The sequence below is a fragment of the Centrocercus urophasianus genome, unplaced genomic scaffold (genome assembly GCF_019232065.1).
Source record: "Centrocercus urophasianus isolate 14NV4802_14NV808 unplaced genomic scaffold, USGS_Curo_1.0 seq_16, whole genome shotgun sequence".
Lineage (NCBI taxonomy): Eukaryota > Metazoa > Chordata > Aves > Galliformes > Phasianidae > Centrocercus > Centrocercus urophasianus.
Genome location: NW_024884711.1, coordinates 30,416,817 through 30,423,987, shown reverse-complemented (window position 1 = coordinate 30,423,987; position 7,171 = coordinate 30,416,817). Strand labels below are relative to the sequence as shown.

The following is a 7,171-nucleotide window of genomic DNA, read 5'->3' as shown; positions in this document are numbered from 1 at the left end:
TGTTGTGCCCCGGGGTACACAAGGGTGCTGCTTGTGTTGCAAGGGGCAAACAGGGAACAGTGCCAGAACAGTGCCTTCCTTGCACTGAAGGTGTCTGAGAGTCAGAATGGTGCCAACCATAACCACAGTAATTGAGGGGTTTTTTTCATGATGGGAGTGATGAGGTCATAACCTCCCAGTTCCTCTATTTTGGCCATGGAGTTCTAGGATTGGAAAGCTTTGCTAATCTTTTGGTAGCTGCTAAAGCGTGTAATGGGAGGAACTGAAACAGAATGGGTTCGCCAGGGTTCTTCTGACCCCAACTGTCATCTTTCATACAGATCTCTTCTAGCAAGCAATGCAGGAGCAGTTTTAGCCTTTAAAATCATCCAGAAAGGAGCTCTGATATCTAAAATTTACTTTGGATATCTCTGAAACCATCTAATTAAGCAAAGGCCTTAGTGGTGTTTCCTATTCAACCTGTCAGAACAGGTTTCTTCAGATTACCATTTGGCAGAACATGTTGGATTCCTGTGTGGAAATATCTGGAGTGGGTCCACAAAACTTAGTTGGGCTTTCCTTTCTTGCTGCCTTTCCTGCCTTTCTCTTGAACATTTGCTTCCAGCAGAAATGTGGCACTGGGACAGATGTAAAGCTGGTTAGTGGGAGCACTCAGTAACTTCTGGGGCTCAGTCTGGTATTTTCAGGCAGATGTGTTTTCCTGAGCATGGCAAGGATGCAGTATTTGTGCTCTGATTTTTTTTTAAAGATTGCTCTAAAATATTTTTGTAATTCCATAGTAAACAGGTTGTACTTGCAGTCAATGTATGCTTCAGTGTTGCTCTGAATATAGTTGCTTTCCTGAGCTGAGGTCTATGTTCAGAACCAAAATCTAATCCTTCACTTCAGAAAATATGAAAATAGGTTGCTGCTCCCGAGAGCTCACACTGGCAATCTCTGTGCTTTCCTCTGTTCCATATTTTCTTGATACTCAGTATTATTTTAAGAACACTTCAGCATTCTCAGCAGGTGCAGATCTAAAACCTGCAAGGAAATTTCTCCCTTTCTCACCACAATAAAAAGAAGTGCTTGAGGGAAATACATGTCACGTGAGAACCATCATTATTACACTCCTTGGTGTTGTGCTCTCTTCTTATGCTAGAAATACGTTCTTCTTTTATTTTTTTTTTAAAGCTCTGCCTGAAAATTAAGGGTTTTTTTTTGTCATCGTTTCTGCTGTATTTTGTGGAAGTTGCTTCAAGTGACTACCATAATGATCAAACTCTTTCCAATTATCAGGCAGAGCAAATAGATTGCAGGAAACTGCAATGCAAAATCCCCTTATACAATGTCAGGTAAGATCTGAAGATCACTTCTGAGTCTACTTCTCTCTATTTGATTTTGGTCATTTTTTTTGTTCACAGATGCAGCCTATATTCCAAATTAGCATAATAGCAGTGGCTGATCAGTAGTTTTGTCACAAGTCACAGTGAAACAACATGCTGTCTCTCCTGACGTGAGTGCAGCTCTACTTCTTGTACTCCAGACCCAGGCAGTCCCATTGCCCTTTGGTAAGCATGGCCATGGAGGCTGGGAGAGTCCTTGACTTACAGGTTACCCAACAGTCTGCTATTAGCCACATCTCACATTTTCTATATTTGCTCATCTAGATACAGCCTTCTTTTTTTGTGTGTGTGGCTTGTAATATAAGAGAAGCCGAAGCTAAAGATCTGCAGACATCAGGAAAATACTATTGTTCAACCTTGTTCTTTGCCTTAAAATTAAGACAATCCTATTTGTGGAGATGTTCTTTTGGTGGTAGCACCTCGGATTTAACTATCAGACCGAAGGATATACTTTTTAGGAATAACAAATGCATAAAATCTTTAAAAATGTGATGAGTATGAATCAAAAAAATGGTGAATCTATAAACAAGCAATTGAATAAAAATACCTCTGGGTTCATTATGTTTGAAGAACGAACAGAACAGAAGTTTTCATGCTGCTGGAGGAAGGCTGTCTGTACCCATTTCTTCCAACATTTTGAATCCTTCGGAAATAATGCTTTTTATGGCTTGATGTTTGCAGCTGCAGAAAATAAAGATTTTGTAATGCAAGTTTTATTCTCCACTTTTAATAATTTTCACAGCAATATTGGATTATGTTAGTTATTCTTCTATTTTAGTGCCCTGGTTCTGCTAAGGACTGAAATGATACTTTTCTGAAGAAGACACGCGGAATCTTTTGGTGGCAGGCAGTATCTGAAGTAGAACACCATAAGCGGTACTTGGCATCTTCGTATTCTGGAAGTGGAGTCAAAAAGCCTCTTCAGAGGACAGACACTCAGACTTTTCCATTTACAGAGGTAAGCCCCGCTGCTCTCTGCTATGATGGCTCACCGGTTGGTGCTTTAGCAGTTGTTGGAAGTCATTCGTGCATGGCTCTTTTGCTGGTCCGTGAGTTTCAAACAGAGATAACATGAGATGTCGTACATGTTCCTTTCATTTTCTTAAAAAATGAAAATCCTTTGAACTCTTTTGTAAAACTGCAGATGAAAAACTTCAAGATTGAATGGAGAAGAGCACTGACAAGAGGTGCCAGTGACAGTGCAGCCTGACCTGCTGCACTCACCTGGTCCCTATGGGCTGGATGAGCCTTGGACATCCCTTGGCAGTTCCCGTGTTCCTCTCAGGCACCTGAGAATCAGAGCTGTGCTCAGGATCAGCAACTCTAAATGCCTTATTTAGTTCTGGCCTGTAGTCAGATTTTGCTACATTTAAGTGATAGGAAGATGTTTCAGGGCCCCAAATCTGTGCCCAAACATATCTTCAGTGTAGTACTTGCCATTTCCACCCCTTTGTGTAAACCAATTTTCTCATACAGCAAAGCAGATGGGTGTACATCACAGTGCTGTGCATTTGTACTCCTGCATGCAGAAACCAGAAGTGGTGCAGCCTGGGAGCTGTTCTGACGCTGCAAATAGCAGTGCTCTGGCCATCATGTCCCACCAAAACTTTAAAGCATTCTTCAAATGATGGGCTCTGGGCTTTCTGGGCAGCAACCATCAGGCAGAGCTCCACAGAGGTGGTGGAGAGTGCCAAGCAAGGGATGTTGTAGGGCTTCATGAAGATCCAGGAGGGCTGTGAAAGAGAAGGGGAAAACACCTGCTCACGTTTGAACGTGAGAGTTGGTACTGGACAAAGCCATGGGCACTGATTTAATATAAGAGGAGGTGGAAAGTAAATTTTGATAAAATAATAATGGGAATGCTAGCTTTCCTTCTGCTACATTCAGTCATCCAGGGAGGTAAATGTAGCTGACCTATGTGAACACAGGAAGGCGCTTTTTAAAGGTGGCTTTTTGAAGTAGCAGTTCCCTGCAGCCACCTTACGTTGACCTTGAACATACAAATAGGGTGACTGTGCCGTGATATTTAGGAATAACAGTTTGACTTGCACGTGTAATGGATGAATTAGTACCAGCCACGAGGAGACTGTCTTAACACCAATCTGTGAATATATTTCACAGGATCAGAGAAAAGCCTACCCGGTTAAAGCCCACTATGAGGGATCAGCATTTCGGACTGCCTAAGATAAGGTAACCGGCTGTTGTCACTGTTCACTCGGCTCTCTTTTAAGGCCGCTCAGGACGTAGCGTTGGGGAACCGGGTTTTGTTTCGTTTCACTCAGCCGGGCAGAGGAAAGCGGCGCGGCCGCAGCGCTGGGCAGCGCGGGCATCACTCGTGCCGCAAACAGGCAAAATAGGGGCAGTCTCTGTGGCGCAATCGGTTAGCGCGTTCGGCTGTTAACCGAAAGGTTGGTGGTTCGAGCCCACCCAGGGACGACGGCCGCACTTTTGGCTCTACGCCCCCCCGCCGCCAGCCGTCGTTTTTGACTGTGTGCGCGTCGGGAGGATGTGAGATTAGCGCTGGCGGCTGTACAGGCGCCGCGTGTTTCTGAGCAGGGGGGCCCCCGGCGGGGAGCGGCGCTGGGCGCAGCCGCAGCGGCAGCCGAGCCCAGAGCCGAGCGGTGCCGGGGACTGGCGATGGCTCCGCCGGCACCTCCCGTCTCATGTCCGCGTCCCGCCGCGGGAGGGGCGGCCCGACCGATCCCAGGTCCGGGCAGCCATCGTTCGTGCCAACCGCAGTGCGGCTGTGCCGACCCCGGCTCTGTGCCGGCTCTTTTTATTCGTTCTTTCCTCCCATAGCGGAAAGTGCGAAGGAGGATCTCCCACCCGAGGTGCAGAACGGTGATGAGCGGTGACGCGGTGCGGGGTGAACGTGCTGCGGGAGGCACTGCGCTTACGGAGCTCCGGCACTCGAGCTGCTAACGTGGGTCGGAGCCGAGGTGCGGGAGGCAAAGCCGTGCTTTGCTGAGTGCTGCTGCACCCGGCTCTCGTTGCTGTCCGCAGCGTTCACTGCAATAAAAGTCAAAATGCACAAACGACTTTTATTTTTTCTATTCCTGGCGGACGAAGCTTTGCAGCCTTCACAAGCGGTGCTAAATTCATCGGGGAGGAACGGCGCCTGGGAGCTTCGCAGCACACAGCCGGCAGCTACGCGGCCCCGCGTCGCTCCTAATCCGGTGCCGCAGCAGCTCCTACTTCTCGCTGTGCCCGCACGGAGCCGTTCTGCATAAATGAAACTGAAAAGTAATTCCGTCCGGAGCTTCGCTCAAACGTGTCATTTGGGAGTTGGCACCTCCGCCGTATCTGAGCCCGTGACCGGATCGAAATGAGCGCTTCGGCCGTGTGAGGCGCGGCTGCCTCCCGAAGTGACTCGTGCGAAGTCCGCTGGGATGTACTCGCAGCTCACAGAGAACAGAACTCACGTTACAAAAACCTCTTCTCCCCGTGACGTCGCATCTCACTGCCGCTGTGAGCGCAGCCCCGCCCAGGAGTGCCTGCAGGTACAGAGGCGACGCAGCCGAGCTGCGGGGAAGGGACGGTTCTTTGGGGGTGCCGAAGGGTCTTTTCAAAATGATCGCCGAACCCGCAGCAGTCCGTCGCCCGCAAAGCCGCCAGCGGCTCTCGCCCCCGTACAACAGCCCCGACAGCGGCAGCTCCCGCCCCTCGTCCGGGACCATTGCCCGTCGGCCGGGAGGGGCGATTCTCTCCGTGGATGATGACGTGATGGGCGCGATCTCCGCAGCAGCCACGCAGCGCCTGGAGCTGCGCACCCCGCGTGGGGCAGCGCCCGGAAACGGGGCGCGAGTGCGGCGCTCGGTGCCGGGGGATCGGGACCGTGCGGGGACGTTCCCGTGGGCAGGTAGGCAGTGCCCGTCCCGTCTGCTCGCTGATGTACAGAGCTGTGGGGAACGGGAAACGTGGGACATTTCGGGAGAAGACGGGGAACGGAGCTTTGTGCGAAGGTGAAAAAAAAAATAGTAAAAATAGAAGTGAGCGAAGCTTTGAGTTATCGGCTGTGCAGAGAGCTTCCAACTGCCGTGCGGTATACACGTCGTCCACCTCGCTCTGCCTTTAATCCAGGGACTTGCATTCAGTGCAGGATACACGCAGTTCCAAGACCAACAGCAGCCTCACCATTCGATACTTTTAGCAAAAAGACGTGGCACCGTCCGAACTCCTTCCTAACAAATCTGGAAGCGGATTCCAGCGTTAGCGTTTTTCTGCCCCAACCAAGCCTTTCCCAGCGCACATTTCTAATCGGTGAAAGGCACGAAAGGTACCGGAGCGGTGCGGCTCAGAGCAGAACACGGGCTCGACGGGCACCGGCACCCCGCGGCGGGACCCGCACGGCTCTGCGGACGGCGTTCCCGCGGGGCGCGGCAACCGAGGGGACACGGACACGAAAGGCCGCTTCGCCCCCGCCGTGGAAAACCCGGCGGGGAGAGAGCCCCGAGCCGGGAGAGCCCCTCCCGGGGCTTCCCCGCAGTCTCCAGCGAGCGGCCCCGGCCGGGCCGCCCCCGCCTCGCGGCGCTGCCATTGGCCGCCCGCCCCGCAGCTGCTCAGTAGCAGCTCCGGAGGGGAGCGCGGCTGCCTGCGCCGGAGCACCGCCGGCCCCGCGGGGCCGCAGCTCCCCCGGGGCGAGCGTTGTGCGGGGCGGCGGGGCAGCCGTGTCGTGCGGTGTCGAGCCGTGCCGTTCCGTGCCTCGTCGGTGTGAGCCGTGCCGAGCCGAGCCGTGCCGAGCCGGCGGCTGCGGCGCATCCCCGCCTTGGCAGCTGCGCGAGACGCCCAACTGAAAGCGGCGTCCGAGGATTGCGTCGAGGTCCAAACTGAAAATACGGAGGTTTTTAAGGAAAGCCCTTTGAGCCGGTAGCCGATATTTAATGACTCGTAGGGGCCGTTAAGATGTGGAATAAAACACTCCTCCTGTTAATAAAGACGGGGAGCTAGAATATCTCAACAAGAAAACTGTAGAGCTCCCAGAAAGGGTGCAGAAAACAGCCATCTTGAATATTTTAATCTCTGGCAAGTGTTTCTTTGGAACAAAATGGATGTTGGAGAGAAGCAGCGCAGTTAACATTGCCGGAGCCTCCCGCGACCAACAGCAGTCAAACTCCGGGCACGGAGCGGGCGGGCTGAGCGGACGCCGCAGCCTTTCAGCCGCCTACAGTGGCAATAAATAATCATCGGGGAACGCCGTGCTCTGGAAATCCCGCACTCCTCTGAGCGACGGTTCTTTTGTAACGCGCGGTCTGTATCGATCTCTTCGCATCGATAGAAGTCACATGTGATGCCGTAGGATCACCGTCGAGGCTCCCGCAGCACCGACGGGCGCTCGGCTCCGACCCGCCCAGGGGCGGCTGAGGCTCCGTGCCGAATCGCCCCGAGCGCCGCGAGAGGCGCCGAAGGCGAAGGGAGTTTTGGTGCCGGCTGCCCGGAGGTCGGGTCAGGCCGGGGTGGACGGTTTGTTCTGTATTCGTGATACGAGCCAGTTATCCTAAGGATCCATTGTTTGCCCGTAAAAATCACTCTAGGCTGAAATTAGCCTTACAAATTCCCGGGATTTTTTCCCTCTTTTACTAAAATGGATTAACAGCTGTCTTTTCTCTCTCTTTTTTTTTTTTCCTCCCCAGACTGATGGTGAAAACAAATACAACGTGTTTTCAGATGCTTTTTGTTTTCATAAAACTCCCAAATTGCGTTCCTTTTCTTTCTTTCTTTCTTTCTTTCCTTTCTTTTCTTTCTTTCTTTCTTTCTTTCTTTCTTTCTTTCTTTCTTTCTTTCTTTCT

The 7,171-nt window shown here is 51.5% G+C and overlaps 1 non-coding gene across 1 annotated transcript; it reads left to right on the top strand.

The window, feature by feature from the left end:
* The first annotated feature begins 3,747 nt into the window (after positions 1-3,747).
* On the top strand, positions 3,748-3,821 carry TRNAN-GUU. Its single transcript has one exon. It is a non-coding gene; the product is annotated as a tRNA-Asn (tRNA).
* The last annotated feature ends 3,350 nt before the right edge of the window (positions 3,822-7,171 follow it).